General features: G+C 46.2%; 1 long non-coding RNA gene and 1 pseudogene across 2 annotated transcripts in view; both read left to right on the forward strand.

Annotated features, from left to right (window-relative positions):
- Positions 1 to 22,799, forward strand: part of LOC138467131 (uncharacterized) — a 238,592-nt gene that overhangs the window by 22,620 nt on the left and 193,173 nt on the right. For both annotated transcript variants that reach the window (XR_011268062.1, XR_011268063.1), the window contains exon 2: positions 2,376 to 2,467. This is a non-coding gene — a long non-coding RNA (uncharacterized lncRNA). The remainder of the gene's footprint in view (positions 1 to 2,375; positions 2,468 to 22,799) is intronic.
- Positions 12,407 to 22,799, forward strand: part of LOC138468454 (transcription elongation factor SPT5-like) — a 58,083-nt pseudogene continuing 47,690 nt past the window's right edge.

A 22,799-nucleotide genomic window follows, 5' to 3' on the forward strand; every position in this document is an offset into this window, starting at 1 on the left:
ATACCACAGCGTTCATTTTAATTCAAGGCCAAAATTACCTAGAACGTAATTAACAGGTGGAGACAAGCACTCTACCAGCTTACCATGTTCGGGTCATTTTAATGGGATTTCCTGGATGGAGAAGGGGCTCGGAGTGTGAAATCTGCTCCACTCTGCTGGTTACCCCTGCTCAATGCAGGAAAACCACAGCATCTTCAGCGGCATCCAATTGTAATGCCAATGGAGAAGCTTGAATCCCTGTGGATTCCGTCTGCTTTTACAGTTGTAAAAAGCTGACAGACTTGATAGGGATTCATTGTAACGCTAGCCACCAGGCATGTACAATGGGCCCAACATTACCAAAAGGCATAGGAGGGAATTTAGGACTGCCCTAATTCCCATTCCATTTATACACCTCTACCAGGAAAGAGTCAGCATTCCACAGCAAGGGTCGAGGACATGCAAGTGTTAGAGGGCACCGTCCTTTCCTGATATTTCACGATGTACTTAAAATGAGCTTGCATATGTTCTGATACCATGATAGGACAAACAAGCTCATGGTCTCTGTAACAAAATAAGTTGTAGTGTGATAATGGATTACTCTAGAACAGGACCCTGCACCTTGTAGTTCTTTTGAACTACCACTGGCATGAAACAAAAAAAAGACTAAACCTCAAAAATGTAAATTAAACCCAACATGCATTACAGCGATTTTAGGCACGCCACCAAATATCACCAAAACATTGGTACTTTAAAAGAGAAACGAGAAAGGCGAGTTCGGGAGCAGTATATGGCGTTGGTATGGCAACTTGGCGATGATTGGCGATAAAATGGCCAAAGCAGCAGCTGGTCCTTGTTTTTTCCATGTGCTTCCGCCATTCAATGCGCTTTAATGAGATCCTCAAGAAGGGAGAGCACACGCTCATCCTGGGAGCAGCGGCAAGTGCATCAATTTCTGCTTGGGAACCTGAAATAAAAATTCCTCTGGGAATCTGCGACTAGGGCATCCGGAAGCTCCGTGAGGGTGGGCAGTGACAGGCAGGGCCCCCACCTGCGGCCGGAGATGAGACTGGGGCTCACTCTCATTGTGCCATTACAAGTCCTTGCTTGCTCCAAGGAGCTGCAGAGCTCTGACTGGCCCTTGGTGGTGTTCATAAATCGGTGGCAGATCTTACTCCTAGCTATCTACCGTACACCCACATCGCTGGAATCAGCTGAACTTGGAAGTGGCTGAGTGCTGAATGTCCGGAGACAGTCTGTGAAGGGATGCCACGGACCAGCTCTCCTCCCCTTGTATGGGTCTCCCTCTGCCGAGGAAGGAGGCAAGAGCTTGCAGCTCAGCAGGAGACATAAGGCGGTCTGCCGGAGGAAGCCATAGAGAGTGAGGAGCAGTGCCGGGAGCTGAGGCTGGCTGCGCCAGGGACAGAGACAGGCGGCCGCAGGAGGAGGAGGTAGTGGAATGCAGGGCTCCATGGGGGGGGGGGATTCTCCTGGCTCCTTTTTCGCTACCGCTCTGCTACTGTGCTGCACTCACAGGTGACCATGACAGTGTATCGCACCATGTGCTTGTCTCTGTGTCCGGGCAGCAGTACTCCTACCCTACTCACCCAAGGAGGCCTGGTCTCCTTCACACTGCTGCTTATAGCTACGTTAGGATCCTAGCACAGCCTTTGAAATGCCTAGCCACCCACCGGCAAGCTCTTTGTTTGGCCATTGGTTTCCATGGTTTCTAACATCTCTCTCGCTTCTCCTTATCACACAGCATGCCCCGGCAATGATCGCGATACCCTGACACGGAAGGGCTGTTCCAATGTGGGCTCCTCGTTGAATCCTTGTGGGCTGGTGGTGACTTTATTGGGGTGGACCTGACCTATTCTGAGGGATTTCTGAAGCTATAGTTCTCAAACTACCTATCGAACCATTTCAAGAATACTGCAGGTTGCCGAATTGTAGGTACTCCTCCCCCCACACGTCAACGTTCCCCTAATAAATGGAAGCTTTTGCCCCATTCATTCAAATATTACTATCTTATTGCACTACCCATCATTTCTGAGATGAGGACACCCCGATTTGTACTCTTTGGGTGTGAGTCCAACACATTTAAACAAAGTCAGTCGCACTCCTCGACTCAATGGCCATTGCAACGTTAATGGGACTCCGCGTATGCCCGCCACAGTGCAAATGTAAACCCTCAACCCCACTCCGGCTATCTCTTGGACTTAGTTATCCACGACAATGATACTATTAGCAAATGGGTTCTGTCATTTCAAGATGTAACCTCAACCTAAACATTAAAATGTAATAATATTTCCCGAATTCAGCTGAAATGTTATTTGGTGTGTGTTGACCTCGGTACACCCCATCTGATGCCATTTTTTTCTCTTCTACTCCCGTAGCGCCAACGACCCTGACAACATGTTATTTGTGAAAGAAACCGTGGGCAAACTGCTGAAGGGGCACAACGTCTGTCTACAGCCTGACTTTGGGGGTAAGAGTGCAGTCCTTTATGAACTGTGCTGTTCGCAGGATGAGTTGTTTACTATCAGTTCTGGCCAACGTGCTGATTTCTGCCTCAGGGCCGCCAGTTGCAGCTGGAATGAACATAGACATCGCCATGGTGTCAGAAGTCAACATGGCGAGCACCGCTATGCTGTGCACACCCCGGGTGACGATTATTGAGCTGCTGAATGCTTGCCTCCCTTTTTGGTTTAGCACTCTAGATATCCCCATATTCACCTTTGCTCTCAGCGCTTACTTTCTCTCACCCTTCCTCTCGCACTCACCTTTTCTCTTACTCTCGCACCCTTTCTCGCCCATATTTCCTCTTGCTCGTCATTGGCACCTCTATCAATGGCTTCCTCTGTTGCTCTATTCCCCTTCTCATTCCATTGCACAGCTGCACCCCTTATCGCATCCTCCTTTGAAACTTGCCACTCTCCTCCTTGCACCCTGGTGCCTATAAATGATAAATTCAAGGGACAACAGTAATCGTCAGAACTATTGGCATTGCCAATGCTTGTTTAGGTTGCTCTCTGCCAGCCTCTTCCAGGTTCATATTTAGAGGGACCCTGGTGTCTGTTAGCTTCAATGAAATGCATTACAAGTCCAGCCTGCTGCAAGCTGTGTTCCCACGCCGGAAATGTTGTGGAAGTGAGTGAAGCTGCCTAAGTAACACTATTGTGTTACCCTGCTGCTTGGAACAGGGATTTGTTCCTTAATAACCTTTTATAATTGTGTTTGTTTTCCGGCTTCTGCGTGATGCAGGATGAGTGCATCACGTTCCCTGTTCGCACGCCCAGAAGTCTTTCATTCTTGAAATATCTTTAAATAGTTTACAAGGTTTTCCTTGGTTTTATAAAAATGGCACTACTGCACAATCCGTCACAAGCACGGACATGTATGCTATACTCGAAGAGTAAAACATGTAATCCAATTTAATTTGAGCATAAACATTACATAAACATTACAGAGAAACAACCACTGCATTCATGTTCAGCATGTACAAGGTGAAAGGGTATGGTTGCACGCTAGTCCTTCAGCAAGTTATATAAAACGTGTGCACAGTGTGTGCATTGCTCATTCAGACATGAGTCACTAGTACTATTTTAGCATTATTACCTGTCCTCCTATTTTAGTGCACGACTCTAGTTGCTGCTTTTCAGGCAGTCACTTTTATCCAGAGCAGCCTGCAAGGGTTTACTACTCATTGGAAAAGCAGAAAAAATTGCAAGGGGATCTGGGACTTCCACTCACTTTCCAGAGTGTGTGTGTGTCTCGTTGCTCTTTTCTGTGTTTACTGTGTGTCTGTATGCTTTGCTTACAACAAACGATCAGGACATGAATAAGGACGTTTTTCAAAGTGGTGACAATTCGGCAGGCTTTTCCACAGATCTGAAGTAATCAGGTGTGAATGGTTTACCTGCTACAATTTTCCTGATGCTATCTCCCCAATATGTGACATCACTGTCACTGAAAAGCACGTGTTCATGTTACATAGTGCCATAACATAACACAGTCACAGAAAAGCACTTGTTCATGATGCCTGTGCACACGGTATATTCCAGAACAGTTACTGAAAAACACATTTTGATGGTGCCTTTGCCGTCAATATATGACAACACTGCCAATGTAAAACACGATTTCTGATGTCTGTGCTCACACAACATGCCACCATTGTCACTGTAATGGGCATTTTAATGATGTCTCTGTTCACAGAATAAACCAGACTTGCCACTGCAATTAATGATGCATGTGCCCACAATATATGACAATAGTGACACTGTAAAGCAGACTTCCAGACATGCAAAGTCTCCTGCAACTCTCGGGAACCTCCACCAGAGGAAGACAAACTCCAGCACTCACTTCTGGCCTAAAATAATTAAACCTCTAATGCAATCCGAAGGGGCAATTCCTTTCTCCCACTTTCTGGAGCAGAATCGCCCTCCCACCTGGTCAAGAAACCTGGCATGTCTGCACTTCATGATGCCTGTTCCCAAAAGATATGGTAGCACTGCCATTCTAAAACACAACTCATAATTCCTGTGCCAGCACTGCCTCATTAAGGCATATCTGTGCGATGTGTATGGCCACAATATAGGATAGCATTACCAGTTAAAAACATACTTCCATGTTCCCTGTACCTACAACCTATCTATACCAGCATTGCCTCTGTAAAATACACTTCATGATGTCTGTGCCCACAATATATGCCAGCACTGCCATTGTCAATCATACTTCACGATACCTGTTCTTCAGAGAATAGCAGTACCTTGCTTTGCAGACAAAGCTGGTGTTAGCAGTGGGGCGGAGGACCATTTACACTTAATTGTCAAAATCCCACAAGCAGAGCACAATGTTGTTTGCTCCAACAGACGGCAAGCACATGAATACAATTAATCCTCACTGAAAGATCCTGTGTTCATTTCGCTAACACTGCATAGAAATCTCTCTAATGATAAAATAAGTTACAAAGTAAATTATTCTAAAGGCAAAGAAGCAAAAATAAAGGGTATCCTGCCACTTCCATCGGCTCCTTCCCAGTCACTGTCCCTCTGTGCCTTCCCCCCCTCTCATTCTCCCTGTCGATGTGTGATCTCACACCGTCAGTGCTCTCTCTCTCTGACTACTCCTAATCAACTTCATGTCCTGATGTTCCTAGGATGGCACACAATGTGAAGCATTTCCTTAACTTGAAGTTTTCCGCAACATACTGTATGTTTTTTGTGTGGAAATGGAACTTGTATTCACATCACGCATAACAATAGGGGGTGAGTAAGGATGAACATGTACAACACCTGTATCTGCTGATGCAGATGTTTGTTTTGCTTAACTAGCAGACTGGGGGTCATTACATGTTTGCCAGTCTCGGAAAAATGCCGGTAATTCCGGCACCAGCAATTTTCCCGGACTGGCAAAACACAAGTTTGCCGGTGGAGGACTGACTTACCTCCAGCCAAGAGCCCCCACCAGCAAATAAATGCTGCAATTAACAGCACCGGTTACCACTGCCGGTAATTCCGGCAATCCCCTCCATGGAGTCCTATTGGTAATACCGGTATATCAGGTGCCGGTAACCGTAGGGTCAGTTTCCTGGTATCCCACCATAATTACCAACGGGATACCGGGAAACTCGTAATGACCCCCCATTATATCTGTGTTTGCAAATTGAAAAATTCAACAACATTGCCTGTGATAAACTTTGAAACTAGTTAAGAGCAATTGCAGTGCCAGACTCGCTGCCCCTAGCAATCAAGGCCTTATACAGGGACAGTTATGCCTGTGTGCTTTGGGGTCCAAGAGGGAAAAAACACAAGGGCTTTGCCAGTTGCCGATGGAGTGAGGCCAGGCTCATTAATGACCTAGACATAGTGGTGGCAGAGATGCCGGCACTGGGATGGGAGCCAATTGGAATCCTGCTTTTTGCAGATGATGCTGTGTTAAAATGTAAAACTCGGAATGCCCTACTTAGTACATTGTGTGAGAGTAAGGGCGTTTGCCTTAATACTGAAAAAAACGAGTATGTGGCTAGACATTGGTGAAAGAAGATTTTGATTGTTTTGCAGGTTTAAGGTGTTCATGTACAGCAAATTGGCCCCTTTGTTTGGGGGTCCACTTCAAAGATAATGTGGGGTAGCGGACCCAGGTGGAAAAAGGTGCCAGGCATGAGGGAGGAGTAATTGACTTTTCCAACGTCTTTTGTCGAAGACCTGTGTTGCAAGTGATTAATATTCATAAGGCACAGGGATGGGGCAACCTGTGATGGGCAGAAATAGGGGGCTTAACTCCAGTAGGTTTATCAGTGTGCGGGAACATACATTTTGTAAAATATTGCTGGGTCTTCCGTCTGCTACCGCCAACATTCCCCTGTTGCCTGAGAGGGGTGTGCCACGTATTATGCACGAGTTATACTTGAAACGCCTTATGTATTGGCACAGAGCATAGAGGCAGACAGAATGCGTCCGCTCGTATTGCCTGCCCTGGTGCTGCTGCACTCCCCTGAGTTAAGTTTGTAAATAGGAATGTTAGTTCATTTGGACTTGAACTCCTAGTGAGAAGCTCCTGATCAAATGCTCCCAGAGGACAGACGGACATTAAAGGCTCGATGAAAGGAATGGGTAATGGGGTGATGGAGTGGCAAAGCTTCACACGAGGGCCTTCTGTCAAAGTGTCTTCCACCAAAGGTGGGCAGCACCTTCGAGAATAGGTATTTTACCTATTGGCTCTTTTACAGTGAAGCAGAACAAGATCTGAGACCTGTATACATTGCCAAGGGGCTAAAGAGTACACCAGCCATTTGCTCTACTTTTGGCCATTGTACAGAGACATAGGAAGGGCCTAGTTAGTCCCATTTCTAAGCGGTTCAGAGATGAGGTCCAGTGGCGAAAGCAGTGGTGTTTTGCAACGTTACGATTTACCCACTTGTGATATATGGGGTTGCTAAATTTCTGTTTAGCTCAGTTTGTCGGAGGGCCACTCGTGTAAAGCCAATTGGCTAGCAATGGATTTTGAAGCGAGCATGCGTAACTTGCAATGTTCGCAGTGCTCGTTTTACCAAGAAGGCTTTTCTTTTTAAGGCTTTTAGAATTGTATTTATGCATGAATTATTTTCATTTGGGTTGCTTTTCATAATATGTTTTGACGTAGTTAAATAGAATTTCGTTTTATCATCATCATGATCAGTAAAGTTTATTTTGGAAATGATACAAATTTCCACAAAAACAGATACACACACAAAAGTACAATTCAAAAACATTATGTATCAAATAAAAGCTAATAAGAAAATAAGTTCTACCAAGTCCATCGCACAGACAATAAATAGGTCAGTAATAAATAAAACCAAGTTTCAAAAATATAAGAATTCAGTAAAAGTGTTGGAGAGAATTCTCATAAATGTGCTAATTCCCTTCACCTTAGAGAGCCCCAGCAAATTTGCTGGATTTTAAGAACTTGATTTTTTAACCTGGAGAGCGTGTGACCCTTTTACCCACACTCTCATGTGTTTTGAAATGTGTTTTACTCTTGTGTTGTTTTTGGTTATGGAGTCTAAACAACTCCATAGGCATCATCTTTTCATTTGTGTCACACAGAACCCTCAGTGCAGTGGCACAGGGAAATCTTTTTAGGCTTTCCCAAGGTTTAAATACCTTCTCTAGGATAAACTACTGTTTCCCAGAGTAAGTAAGGTGAAATTGACTTTACTAGTGTAGATGAGGCCTCAAATATGGCCTGCCCTGCAACCGACCATTTTGAAGTTCCAGGAATTGTCACGCCGAGATATGTGACGTATGATGAGCAAATAAACCAGCAGAGAGCCTCAGTAGGACTCTGCCCGGTACCTATCAGACAGACAGTACCTATTGAAGTACCTACACTTAAGAAACCTTAGACAGTAAGGTACCCATTGAGAAAACCGTATCGACAAGTGAGACAGAATGACGACTGTCAAAACGTGATGCCTCAAGAAGCCACGAAAGTCCTAAAAGAGGACAAATGGTGACGTCACAAGAACTCACTCGCAGATAAAGAAAACAACAACCTGTGAATGATGGAAAGAGACAAAACACCATGGATAAGCGACATCCTGAGTTGAAGTAAAAGGACAATGTCAAGTATAAGAAGCTTATGTCATAAGAGCGATGAAGATATGCAACCAGTTTACACGTGAACATATGCGTGGAAACACAAGAAAGCCGAGGAAATTGTGCGTCTTGCTATGCTTAGTAGGAAATTAGATGCGGCAAGCGCCACATATACATATCTACCTCAAACGGAGCACTTTATATGACGTATATGTCCACTTTGCAAAAGGGCAGGACCAATCGCAAGTTACCAGAGGCCCCAGGAGGGAAGGACTGAAATCTTTGCGCTGGCTCCCAGTGGCTGCAAGGATTAAGTTCAAAACCCTCTGCATTGTCCACAAGGCCTTCTGGGGCCTGGGGCCGCAATACCTTCAACTCTCTCTTCCCAAATATCTTCCTTCTCGAGCTCTTCGCTCATCCGCCTCCAACTCCTTCAGGGTCTGTCGCTACTCCAAGCAACGAGTTGGTGGTAGATCTCTCTCCTCGACAGGGGCCTCCCTCTGGAACAGCCTTCCTGCCTCCCTGAAACTTGAGGAGAGCCATCTCCGGTTCCGGAAGCACCTCAAAATCTTCCTCTTTGCTTCTGCTTTCTCTCCCCCTCTCCCCTGCTGAATTCCTGGCTGAAACTGCAGTGGCTACCTAGCCACTCTTTGTGTCCTTGGGTCCCGGCCCCGCCATTTGCACACCTGCACTGCCTTCCTGGCAACCCCCGCACCTGGGGACTGTTTTCTGTATCCCTACAGTCCCCACCAGCACTTATGTCTGCTCTTACCTTGCACTTGCCAGCATCCGGCCGTTTATTTATCTTATTTATTCTACTATCCCATGTACTGCACTTTCCCCTCTCCCTTCCCCCTCACACTTTTCCCTCTCCCCCTTCCCATGCACTTGCGCGATCTGAATGACACCTGGCCTAGTAAGATCATTGTCTGTCTTCCCTCTGTTTCCCCTCCCTTGCCTCGTCATGCCTCGAAACTATTGTGTATAAGCGCGTTATAAATGCCATATCATATCATATCATATGTTGGAAACACAAGAAAGCTGAGGAAATCTTGCGGCTTGCAATGCTTCGTAGGAAATTAAATGCGGCAAGCGCTAAATCTACATATCTACCTCAAAAGGAGCACGTTATATGACATATATGTCCACTTTGCAAAAGGGCAGAACCAACCGCAAGTTACCAGAGGCCCAGGAGAGAAGGCCCTCAAACACGGGAATCGAAAGCTAAAGACACAAACGAAACTCAGATGCATGACACCCATGCAAAGAAACCAAGGTCATCCTAGCTGACGCAGGCTAATATAATTTATGACGCCAAGAGCGGAGTATCCTGTTCAAACGAGTCAAGATAAGCAGCAGAAGGTATTTGGTGGACAGAAAGCTAAAATCAAATACACTAATTACATGGAGACAGAGACAATTTCACAGTGCCTAAAACATGTGACCTGCCAAGCAAGAAGAGTTGGGGCTTTCACACCTGCGCGCAGCCTTGAGCCATGCACAGATATCCAAGTTCTCCCAGACAGAGAGACAGCATCGAGACCTAAAAATTTGAAACTAATTGACACATGGCCAGTGGTCAGTGATGGATGGTGGTACTGGTTGGTGGGAGGCTAGGGGAAACGACGGACAGCCTGCACCTAGACGACCATTCTGCATGCTGCTAAGAAAAGTGGAAAAAGTACAAGGTGACGTGGTATCAACCCAATCACAATGTACCAAGTAATCTAGGATCCTATAGTCCGTAGAAGCAATGAGACGTTGTACCACAGTAGTCATTCTGAAGGAAGGGCTTGGTTGCCCACCTGACACTAGTTATCCAATCCTTTCACTCCACTATCATATAGAGATATAGTACCTATAGTAAAGTTACCTTCCTATAACCAATAGAATTGCATGCAACATTTTTTTGCATTTCACGTCAGCGATAACGAGTTTTTAGTATAAAGGATGTGATTCTTGTAAAGTTCATCAGAGTTGAAGCGAGAAGGAAGATCGAGCAACTGCTGATATTCATAACACCCCATTTTTTGTACTCATTAAACAGACTCCCTTTGTCAAACCATTGAGGTATCATTATTGATTTGATGCTTAAGTACTAATCTGCATCCCCATCCATCTCACGGGTGCTGCTACTCCATCTTAAAGTGCTGTTTTGGAAAACCCCAGTCCTATGGGCCAGCTGGGGTCCCTCATGCACACTTGGTAGCAGAGATTAATGGTTATCGATTATCGATTAGATAAGACACACATTGACCGTCGACATAAAGTAACACTAGGTCTTCGGCAATATTACGAGTCCTTTGCCATCCGGCTAAGTAGACTGTGAAGCTCCCCGTAGATAGTGGTTAGAATAAAGAGCAAAACCTGCAGGTGAAGGTCTGAAGGGACCTGTACTTTCCGCTACAAACCCCTTCTCACTTCTACGAGCAGCTGAGCGGGCGAACGGCAGGAGAGGCGGTGATAAAGGCGGTGATCCCAAGCACCCAGAAAGGAAATATTTGAACGGTGAGTGAAAAATACTGAATACTTTGGTAAAAGTGCATGCCTTAGAACAAGTAAGGGAAGGTAACAGAGGGAGGAGGAAGAAAAGAAAACAAAAATATAGTTAGAAGTAGAGTAGAATGTATATATATGTATATATATATATATATATATATATGAAGGAAATAGAGACTCAAGGGGTGACCAAGTAGTGGATAAGAATACCGGGGAGGATACCTGAGAAAAGAGGGTAGGGAAGGACACCCGAGAAGAGAAAGGATACGCCCAAATTCCTACGCTTAATATAGCGGCTAGAAAAAGCCTGCATCCATAGTCCTGAATAAAACAGGAATAAATAGGAGACCACAGCAGTTAAAGACGCCTGTGAAAGGGATGGGCTTACACCCCATGTCGGGGTAAAATCTATGGGCAGAAGATCTGTAGTTTGTCTAGTCTGTTAATGTTTGTCTTATGTGTTTTGTGTTGTGACATCATAGGATGACATTTTTCCTTTAAGGAACGAGCATAAAAAATTATGCGATTAAATAACTGAGATATTGTAGAATACCAATTGATATTTGATGGTTGAAAAAGGAAGTATAATTTTTGTGGATAAAACGGGATTGGAGCTTGCAACGATTGGGGCTCGCTCATATTGTTGGAGTTGTTTAAAGAAACAGAAGGGCATAACAAGTGTAAAATGAAGGAAAGGGGAACAGATTTAAGCATGGAGGATATGACTCCATTAGTACACCTGTGCAAACAGTTGCCAAAACATGCACCCAAGCTGAAAAAGTACAGTGCAGAATGGGTTAAATGAACCGCAAACAAAATATTTATGCCGTGGCCCCAGGGTGGAACGCTGTCTAAAGCGGTCCTACAGCACATGATGACATATTTGCACGCCACATACAAAGGTAAAAAGTTAGATAAATGCCTAGCTAGTTTAGAGCTTTGCAAGAGGATAAGGAGGAGGAGCCACCGTTAGATTGATACTTAACGTATGTACAGAGGGGGGGGGGTGAGACGCCTTCCACGCCACCTGCCCCATCTGAAACAAAAATCAAAGTCACTAAGGATGAAAGATTATACCCGCTAAGAGAGCTTAAAGCAGCCACGGGGTACAGCAACCCGGCATATGAGTCACCTACGCAAAGTAGTGACAAAAGCCCAGACAAAGACACAGGTAGAGATATCGCCTCCAAGGTCCCAAGGAACAAGGTGAGACATGAAAACAAGGGGAAAGACCAGGCACAAGCAAGTACATCTCCCGATACAGAGAGAGAAGGCAAGAGATGGAAAGGAAATGAGGATAGAACTGATGAGATAGCATTCGCACAGAACGAATGGATGGGAGGTCAGATTCTATTGAAACTCGATGGTAAAAGCATTGATGACGCGAATCGAAAAGAGAAGTTAGATGATCTACGGAGAAATGAGAAGGAACAGGAAAAAGGATTGAGAGAGGAAAAAATTCAGAAAAAGTTAGGCAGAGTTAAGAGCAGTTTTATCGCAAAGAGCAAGAAAGACAACGAGACCATAAACAGAGAGCATCTAATGATCAAGACAGACAGGAACGAAGGTGAATAGAAGATGAGCAAAAGATATGGGAGATAAGAATAAAGAGACAAAGGGATGAGGAAATACAAAGGGCAAATGAACGTAGAAATGCAAAGAAAGAGGAAGAAGATAGGGTCAGAAAGGAACCAAGGAGGTGCAGAGAATTCAATGACGACATAGAACGTAAGCGGAGACAGAGGGCACACGATCTTCAATATCTGGAAAGAGAAGTTTAAAAACCTGATCCAGTAGTAGAGTGGGAAGACATCGAAGAATTCTTTCCCGAGTACGATTTAGTACAAGGCATGGCTAGGGCAAATATCGAGGATGACTTCGACACCAGCAGCATCGTAGAGACGATCGATAGAATATACGACGAGATGGGGCTAGAACAAGTACCCCAAGGGGAAGGGGAGGATGAGCGCCTGGAGATCACTCCGTTTTATGGTGCTGAGGAGGTCTCCCTAAATAGTAAGAATAGAGAGCTATCCCTAGATAGGTTGGAAATCCGTAAGAACAAGGAGGATGTGAGAAGTTGCACAAGTTGGGCACAGATAATGTCAGACGCAGAAAGAGAGGAATATGAGGAAAAGGAAGACGAGAGAAGACACGAAAGACGCTTCTCAAGGGGAAAGGGAATAAGATGGTCGGATTCTAGTGTGTCTGCACCGAGGGCATCGGAATCAGCCACACAGTCAGGCCGACACGAAGAAATATTGTACGGACAGAGGGGGGTGTCTCCACCACCCTATGTGAGCCGACTGAGGACATTACCAGGTAGGCGGCGATGCGAGAATATCACTCCTGCAGTAGAGAGAAAAACAATGAGAGAATAGAGAGAGGACTATGCATCCCAATTTCCGCTGCTCAAGAAAAGAGGAGCGAGACCACAGTATACTCCATGGCCACACATGGATCGGGAAAAACCTGAAAAACAAGCTTCCAGTGCTGACTTCGGTAGCCGGAAAGTGGATACATGAGTTAGAAAAAATGACGGGAGGGAACACGTTAGCTATAGGGGATATCAAGGGTCTTTTAATCACCATACTTGGTAATAGAGCTGATGATGTGTGGACACGCGCAGGTTACTCTGGTGTGACTACAGTTAATAGCGTGCATGACGGAGCACCGTTTAACAATTGCAGAGCCGCAGTTGTAACGCTCACCTGGTTCCCACGGAGGCGCGGCGTCGAAGGCGCAGAACTCTGAAGATGGACAGGAAGGGCCCCTCTATTCTGGCTTCCCTGGCTCGTTGGATACCCTCCTGTGCGTGAAAAGGGAGTATTACCAACTGTGGAACAATGCTCAAGCCTCCCACTCCCGTCCAACCCTCCACGATACCTCCTCCACGATTCCCCGTGAAGCCTCACCTTAGGGTTTGGAAGGATGAGCTCTCCATCCTGCTTCTGATGCAGGGGCGCGTTGAAACCCGGAGTTAGCTACGCCCCGGCGCCTAGAGGAAAAAAGACAAGAACAAAGGTGAGAGGGAGAAAAGGAATAAGGAAAGCTCAGTTTCCTTTTAAGTCTTACCTGTTGGATTATTCCCACTGCATTTCGGGTCCTGCCGCTTCCTGGCATCTCCGGACCCCGGCCCCTATGGGGAAAAAAGACAAAGACATTGAATGAGCGAATGCAAAGACATTACCTGAGCGCTCATCCAGAACTGTTTCACTTCGGGTCGGCGCCATATCTCCGGCACTCCGAACCCCGGCCCCTAAGGGGAAAAAGACATAAGCATTAGCGCTTGCTGCAATTAGACAACGAACATTATTATTAAGCTTGAACTTTTGAACAGAACTTTTACAGCGCCTTACCTGAACAGTCAAGCTTACCTGAACTCCCATCAATCCTCAATCCAGTGCAAAGGTGAGTAAAATGCAGCGCTGCAGCGATCGAAACGAAATGCCTTTAAAATGATGTCTTCCTTTTCAGGGCCGTTGGAGAAATGACTCCGGGATGCAGATTTAGCAGGTAAGGGCTTTTCTTCTCCTATTCTCTTCCTTTCTCCCCTTGCAGGTGTTCCAGGGTGCTGGCAGGCGTGGCTGAAGTCAGGATGCAGGAGCTGACACGGTGAGCATCCAGCTGCTAGGTGCAGAACAACGCGAAGCATGTGTGGCTGTTCGGGTGGGGTTTAAATAGCCTTGGAAGAAGTTCCTGGTATGTATCCTTCCACCAATCAGGTATGTATCCTTCCCCGACCACACCCGGGTGGTGAAGTAGTCCTACAGGTTAAGTAGTCCCATTCAGGCCTCAAGAGGGCCTGGATGAAGCAGCAAGGTCTGCATCAGGTAAGTGTGCACCCAAGCACTGAAACACATATCCTCTTCTATGAGCCTGGCGCCTAAGGCGCCAGGACTGGGGTCCGCTATGAGCCTGGCGCCTAAGGCGCCAGGACTGAGTCCAAAGGGCCCCGACTTGTGCCCGCTGAGACTTCCCTGGGGAAAATGATGTCTGCCTCTGGGGTTGCTGGGCCCGGCCTGGCTCCTTAGAGGTAGGCATCATGACAGTACCCCCCTCAAGGCCCCTCCCAAGGTCTTTTCCTCCGGGGGTTTTGGTTTGTGCGGGAATCTTCGATGGAATCTTTGAATTAATCGTGGTGCGTGAACATAGCTACTGGGTTCCCAAGATCTTTCCTGAGGTCCATATCCTTTCCAATCAACAAGATAGAAGAGTTTCGACTTAACTATCTTGGAATCTAAAATGTCTTTCACTTCGAATTCTAATTCTCCATCAATTTGGACAGGGCCTGGGGGCTCAGACAGTCTGGTTCCAGGTTGTACTGGTTTTAGAAGAGATGCGTGAAAAACGGGATGAATCCGCATGTTGGATGGTAAATCGAGTTTAAAGGCCACTGGGTTGATAATAGCTTTGATGGGGTAAGGCCCAATGAATCTGGGATTAAAAGTTCGCTGACCCTTGAGGGGTAGATGTTTAGTTGCTAGCCATACCTGATCTCCTACTTGGTAAGGAGGAGTTTTACTTCGGTGCAAATCAGCGTTTTCTTTATACTTTTTCTTGGCTTGCTGTAAGTGGGTTGTAGCTTCTTTGAAGGCTTGGGTTATTGTGGAATGTAGGTGATTTACTGCAGGCATCTCCAGGGTCAGAGGTGGATCTAGGTCAGAGGTCCGAGGATGGTGACCATACAGGGTATAAAAAGGAGTCTGTCCGGTTCCAGAATGCACTGAATTGTTGTATGCATATTCTGCAATCCAAAGGATGTCCTTCCAATTCAACTCGGATTGGTGTAACATGCACCGCAGATATTGCTCGAGAGTCTGATTGGTTCTCTCGCTTTGTCCGTCGGTCTGGGGGTGGTGGCTGGTGGATAACCGCACGTCTATTTGGGCTAGTTGGCAACATTTCTTCCAAAAGTGGGAGATAAATTGACTTCCACGGTCTGAGACTAATATGGAAGGGAAACCATGTAACCGCACTATATTTTCCATAAATTCCTTGGCCAAGGTGGAAGCTGACGGCAATCCTTTTAAAGGGATAAAATGGGCCATTTTGGAGAATAGATCCACTATTACGAGAATCGTGTTGTAACCACCACAAGGAGGCAGGTCAGTTATAAAGTCCATTGACAAGGTGTGCCAAGGTGCTGGTGGAATGTCCAAAGGTTGAAGTAGGCCGGCTGGCCTTTTCTTTTGACTCTTATTTTGGGCACAGATTCCGCAAGACAACACAAATGACTTTATGTCTTTTCTCCAAGAAGGCCACCAGAAGTGGCGTTTGATCTTTTCTTCTGTTTTCGCGATACCGGGGTGTCCTTCCATTAATGATTCATGATGACGGGTAATGACAAGTTCCTGCAATTCTTTACTTGGCAGAAATAACCGCTCTTGGAAGTAGGGTAAATCATCCTTAACGGTGTAGTGAGGACCCTTTTGACTCCATTCCAGTAAGGCAGAAGAGTCAAAAAGCTGTTTTACTTGAGCTTGGATGTCCTCAATGGTTTGCAATGAAGTCAAGCCCAGAATTCTTTGTTCCGGTATGATTGGCACAGGTTCTAAACTCGAATTGGGTTCTTCCATGCCTATCCGGGATAAGGCATCTGCCTTACCATTCTTGCAGCCAGGGCGATAGGTAATTACAAAATCAAATTCCGCAAAGAATAAAGCCCATCGGAGTTGTCGCGAAGATTGAGCTTTGGCCGTCTTTAAATACTGCAAATTTCTGTGGTCCGTAATTACGGTGATGGTGTGTCTTGCACCGAGAAGATAGTGACGCCAAGCCTTGAAAGCTGATTTAATAGCCAGTAGTTCTTTGTCGGTAATTGCGTAATTGAGTTCAGGTGGAGAGAATTTTCTGGACCAAAAGGCTACAGGGTGTAGTTGGTTAGTTTCTGGGTCTCTTTGCGACAGGACAGCTCCCATGGCCGAACTGGATGCATCGGTTTCCACGATGTAAGGGAGATCTGGGCGCGGGTGCTTCAATACAGGTGCAGAGGTGAATTTGGTTTTCAGGTCCTGAAAGGCTTGTTCAGCCTCAAGAGTCCATTCAAAGCGTTTATTTTTCTTTAGGAGAGCTGTGATGGGTTGAACAGTTCGAGAAAATTCCGGGATGAACCTTTGATAGAAATTGGCAAAGCCAAGCATGCTTTGCACTCCCTTCACAGAGCTAGGAGATGGCCATTTGAGAATGGCGTCCACTTTCCGCGAGTCCATTCAGATTCCTTGAGGTGTCAGGATGAATCCGAGAAACTCCACTTCTGTGGTATGAAAAACGCATTTTTCGAGCTTGGCAAATAATTTGTGCTGGCGCAATTTCTCAAGAACTGCCCTAACATGGTTTCTGTGATCAGATTCTGAGGAGGAATACACCAGGATGTCGTCAATATAAACGATGACACAAACATCGATAAGTTCCCGAAGAACATCATTCATGAAGTACTGAAAGGCGGCAGGTGCGTTGCACAAACCGAAGGGCATTACTTGATATTCGAAGAGCCCAAATTTGGTGCGGAATGCAGTCTTCCACTCGTCGCCCTCTTTTATACGTACCAGGTGGTAAGCTCCTCGGAGATCTAGCTTGGTGTACACACGAGCATCTTTTACTTGGTCGATAAGCTCAGGTATCAGGGGCAAAGGGTAACGATTCTTAATCGTTATCTGATTTAGGGCGCGGTAGTCAATACAGGCCCTAAGGTCTCCTTCCTTTTTAGGTATGAAGAACAAAGCGGAAGAGACTGGTGACTTTGATGGGCGAATGAAACCATTGGCCAGGTATTGATCCAAATACTGGCGCAAATGCAGGTTCTCAGGTTCAGTAAGAGCATAAATCCTACTACAAGGTAGTTGTGCATTGGGTACCAAGTCGATTTGGCAATCGTAAAATCGATGGGGAGGTAAGGTGTTAGCCTGCTCTTTCTGAAAAACGTCTTGGAATTCTTGGTATTCAGATGGTAGCTGTACAGGGGTGGAAGTTACAGAGGCTAGACCCATAGCTGGATTCCTTGGGTAACAGGTTGGTTCACAATCAGGAAAAGTTATCTTCTTTGCTCGCCAGTCTATTCTCGGATTATGTGTTTCTAACCAAGGGATTCCAAGAAGTACTTGAAATTGTGGGGCCTTGATCACATCAAACACGATTGCTTCCCGATGTCCGTCCTGACCCACCAGAGTGATTTCAACTGTGGAATGCGTTACAGGCCCTGAGGCTATTTCGGTTCCATCAACTGTAGTAATTACATCTTGGGTTACTTTCGGGCGAAGAGGAAGCTTAATCCTGGAAGCCAATTCACGGTCTATGTAATTTCCAATAGCTCCACTGTCTATGTATGCTTTTATAGCATGCAACTGCTGAGGCTGTTTTGGGTTCACAAGCACCATTGGCATGACAAAATGCGAGGTCAAAGAGTTTATTTTCAAGCTCGGCAAGCGGACCCCTACGCTTGTCGGGCTAGGTCGTTTCCCGAACCAGGTGTCAATAACTCGTTATCAGTGGCTCCAACCACCTTCTTGGGTGGTTTAACTGGACAACTTTGAAGAAAGTGACCGGAAGTTCCGCAATACAGACAAAGTTGCATTTGTCGCCTTCTCTCTCGTTCCTTCTGCGTTAATGGTCCTTTAACACTGCCAATTTGCATAGGTTCGGAAACGTCAGTACTCTTGGAGTTAACGTGGGTCTTGATAGGTACTCTGGTTTCATACTTGAGCCGATCTGCTTTTCTATTTTGAAGTCTGTGATCAAGTTGAACCACTAAGTCTATGTAGTCTGCGCAGGCCTGGGGTGGATCTACTATCTGAGCTATAACATCTTTAAGCTCTCCGCGCAGGCCTCGATGAAACAATGTGATCCTTTTATTTTCAGGCCATCCGGTTTCCACAACTAGTCTATTAAAGGTGGCGATATAGGACAAAAGATCCTGATTACCTTGTCGTAAGGATAGCAGTTAGTTGTCAAGGGCCTGTCCCTGCGAGTGTCGAGCGAACAATCTTTCCATGCTGGCCTGGAAGCCCTGGAAATCCCGGAGAATGGGATCATCCTGATTTACCAATGGAATAGACCAATCGGCAGCACAGCCACTGAGGTAAGATAGTACAAAGGCTACTTTGGTCTGGTCGTTGGGGAAGGCCCCGGGCCTGCATAAAAAGTGTAAACGGCATTGGTTCATAAAAACGGCATATTTCTTGGGATCCCCCGCAAAACGTTCCGGCGGGGCCAAAGGCATGTGTCCAGGTAGATTGATTTGTACCGGGTTATTCGAACCCATTGTTGTAGAAATATCTCCGGAAACAGGTAAAGGAGTGTGCTCTGCCTGGCCCTGCAATAACCTTTTGGCCAGATCATCAGTTCTTTCCTTGGATAGGATTAGTTCCCTTCTGAGAGCATTAGTCTCCTGGCGGGCTGAGTGCACTTCTGCCCGTAATTCCCCTAAAAGATGGGCCAGCTGATCTGTCTCGGAAGTCTCCATAGTGCCCAGGTGGGAAATTGTGGTAAGGCTTCGAGTTCTGTAACGCTCACCTGGTTCCCACGGAGGCGCGGCGTCGAAGGCGCAGAACTCTGAAGATGGACAGGAAGGGCCCCTCTATTCTGGCTTCCCTGGCTCGTTGGATACCCTCCTGTGCGTGAAAAGGGAGTATTACCAACTGTGGAACAATGCTCAAGCCTCCCACTCCCTTCCAACCCTCCACGATACCTCCTCCACGATTCCCCGTGAAGCCTCACCTTAGGGTTTGGAAGGATGAGCTCTCCATCCTGCTTCTGATGCAGGGGCGCGATGAAACCCAGTAACTTCACTGGATTGAGGATTGATGGGAGTTCAGGTAAGCTTGACTGTTCAGGTAAGGCGCTGTAAAAGTTCTGTTCAAAAGTTCAAGCTTAATAATAATGTTCGTTGTCTAATTGCAGCAAGCGCTAATGCTTATGTCTTTTTCCCCTTAGGGGCCGGGGTTCGGAGTGCCGGAGATATGGCGCCGACCCGAAGTGAAACAGTTCTGGATGAGCGCTCAGGTAATGTCTTTGCATTCGCTCATTCAATGTCTTTGTCTTTTTTCCCCATAGGGGCCGGGGTCCGGAGATGCCAGGAAGCGGCAGGACCCAAAATGCAGTGGGAATAATCCAACAGGTAAGACTTAAAAGGAAACTGAGCTTTCCTTATTCCTTTTCTCCCTCTCACCTTTGTTCTTGTCTTTTTTCCTCTAGGCGCCGGGGCGTAGCTGAATCCGGAAGATCGCTGCTGAAGATGGAAGCGCCTTGCAAAGGTGAGTAAAATGCAGCGCTGCAGCGATCGAAACGAAATGCCTTTAAAATGATGTCTTCCTTTTCAGGGCCGTTGGAGAAATTACTCCGGGATGCAGATTTAGCAGGTAAGGGCTTTTCTTCTCCTATTCTCTTCCTTTCTCCCCTTGCAGGTGTTCCAGGGTGCTGGCAGGCGTGGCTGAAGTCAGGATGCAGGAGCTGACATGGTGAGCGTCCAGCTGCTAGGTGCAGAACAACGCGAAGCATGTGTGGCTGTTCGGGTGGGGTTTAAATAGCCTTGGAAGAAGTTCCTGGTATGTATCCTTCCACCAATCAGGTATGTATCCTTCCCCGACCACACCCGGGTGGTGAAGTAGTCCTACAGGTTAAGTAGTCCCATTCAGGCCTCAAGAGGGCCTGGATGAAGCAGCAAGGTCTGCATCAGGTAAGTGTGCACCCAAGCACTGAAACACATATCCTCTTCTATGAGCCTGGCGCCTAAGGCGCCAGGACTGGGGTCCGCTATGAGCCTGGCACCTAAGGCGCCAGGACTGAGTCCAAAGGGCCCCGACTTGGGCCCGCTGAGACTTCCCTGGGGAAAATGATGTCTGCCTCTGGGGTTGCTGGGCCCGGCCTGGCTCCTTAGAGGTAGGCATCATGACAGCAGTATGGAAAGCATTACGATCGCTCTATCTGGATACTTCTGACATGGGAGCTATAATGTTACAGAAAATGAAGGAGTCAGAAGACCCTTTGCTTTACATTCAGAATTTCCAAGACGCATGGGTACTTGAAACGTGGGAATCTTGGGGAAAATCTATACCCGTGTTCTACCATATATTATGCCAAGGGCTGCCAGATCAGGTACAGAAGCAGCTCAAGAAATTAGTAGGAATCGAGGCCAAACCGTGGTCTGAAATACAGTTGACCATAGCTCACTATCGCAGGCTGCTGCAAGAGAAGAATCGCAAAAAAGAGGCTACTCAAAAAGGTAAGGAGGCGAAATTAGTGCAGAAGAAAATGTCAAAATATGGCATTTAAGGGGCAATGATAACTAACACAGACGGATCAAACATGCAGCAGGGCAATAATCAACTGCAGAGTAATCAGGGCAGTAATGGGTTTTACGCCAGAGGGAGAGGCTTTCGAGGAAGAGGATGGCAGAGTCATCAGGGAGGTTTCTAAAACGTGCAACATGAAAGTCAGGATATGTCAAATGGGCAAATGATCAGACCACCGCCAATATGTTCGGTGTGTGGGATGACAGGGCACCTAGCAAGCACATGCAGAAGTCACGGCATGGTGTAAAACGACCAAGGAACCAGAGCAGGTATGGTAAATCCACCTGTGTTATTACAACAGGGAGGAAATGGAGTTGCGCAAAATCACACGGTGCAACCGCAACCGCCAAGAGCACAGCAAAGCTCGGTACCTCAGAATTTGATAAATTGTCCACAGGGACAGTCCCAACAGTCACTGATGCAAATGTCACAAACAACAAGTATAGGTCAGGCTGTGAACGATGGGATAAGGGTTAACACTGGTGATGGGGGAAGACCATTCACGCAAAATGGGACAAAATTGTTTATGGACTAGGACAGCTCACTGGGAAACCTGATGTGTTTGTTCCTATCAGTGACACCAGACCCTCACCAGGAACCAAGGGTGGATGTTGTTATAGGGGGTAAAGAATATTCCTTCTTAGTTGACATGTGTGACACGCTCGTGCATACGTGAAGGCAAGTTTTCCTTGTCCGGCGATGCTATAAACACTAAGGGCTTCACAGGAGCAACAAGTCATGTTCCTTTTACAGACACACTTCCAGTCTCAATAGGAGAATGTGACATGAATGTGCCACTGTTATATTCAAGGCAAACCCCAGTAAATATATTGGGGCAAGACTTAATGACAAAATTAAACATGATAATTAATTCACGGAGAAGGGGATAGTATGCTCGACTCCAGGAATGCACTATTTGAACGTATGCAAGATGATTAGAGCATACGCAGGACACACAGCCATGAGAGCAATCCCATTGGACCCAGAAATATTTTCATATGGAGTACAGGTGCTGATGGCATGGCTACTAGGCCTTGCAGACAAAACCATGAGGACCCCAGATGAGTTTCTATTTAGCCAAGAATACCTATGCACGAGGAGAAGGGCCAAGTATTTCCCTTGATGATGCACACAGCCATAGTGCAAGGGAAAATGGCTTTGAACGATGGTTGTGATGATGAAGGCCGACAATGGTGCACAGTGATCGCCATTGAAGAAGGGTACTGGCTGACTGACGTCACGGATGACGATCTGTTCGACGAACGAACAGACGCTGAGGAAATAACAGTTGAAATGAATCTCACTTTTTAGGGGAAGCTGATCAAAAGAGAAGTGCCCCAGAGAATGATGTTGGCTCAGAACCGTTCTGAATATTTTGAGGTCGATATGGCCCAGGTGCCTGTCTCAGTATGGACCACACACCCCTATGACATAGGCTTATTGAAAGAAGTAGAAGTCCAAATTAAACTGAAGCCAGGAGCTATTTTACCAAAGGTACGACAGTATCCCATGTCTAGGGAGGCAGATGAGGGAATTTTCAAGACAATTTCGGCTATGATGGAACAGGGCATCTTAGTGATGTCAGAATCGTCATGCAATACCAAAGTTTATCCTGTCAAGAAATCAAAGGGAGGGTCTTGGAGGATAATTCAAGATCTACTCCCAATAAACAATATTGTAGAAGCCGGGTTTCCGTTTAGTCCCGAACCTGGCCCCAATCCTATGTAATATACCTGTTGAGGCAAAATATTTCACGGTGATGGACATGAAAAATGCATTTTTCTCAATCCCATTGCATCGAGACTCACGAGGTTACCCCAGGGGTACTGTGAGTCTCCCTTAATTTTCAATAGAGTCCTACAGATGGCCTTAGGCAATATCGCATTGGAGAGTGTTGTTTTGCAATATGTAGATGACATCTTACCCCGGAAAGCACTGAAGCCATACTGAACAC

The sequence above is a fragment of the Ambystoma mexicanum genome, chromosome 4q, assembly GCF_040938575.1.
Source record: "Ambystoma mexicanum isolate Mex_15411 chromosome 4q, UKY_AmexF1_1, whole genome shotgun sequence".
NCBI classification, from domain to species: Eukaryota; Metazoa; Chordata; class Amphibia; order Caudata; family Ambystomatidae; genus Ambystoma; species Ambystoma mexicanum.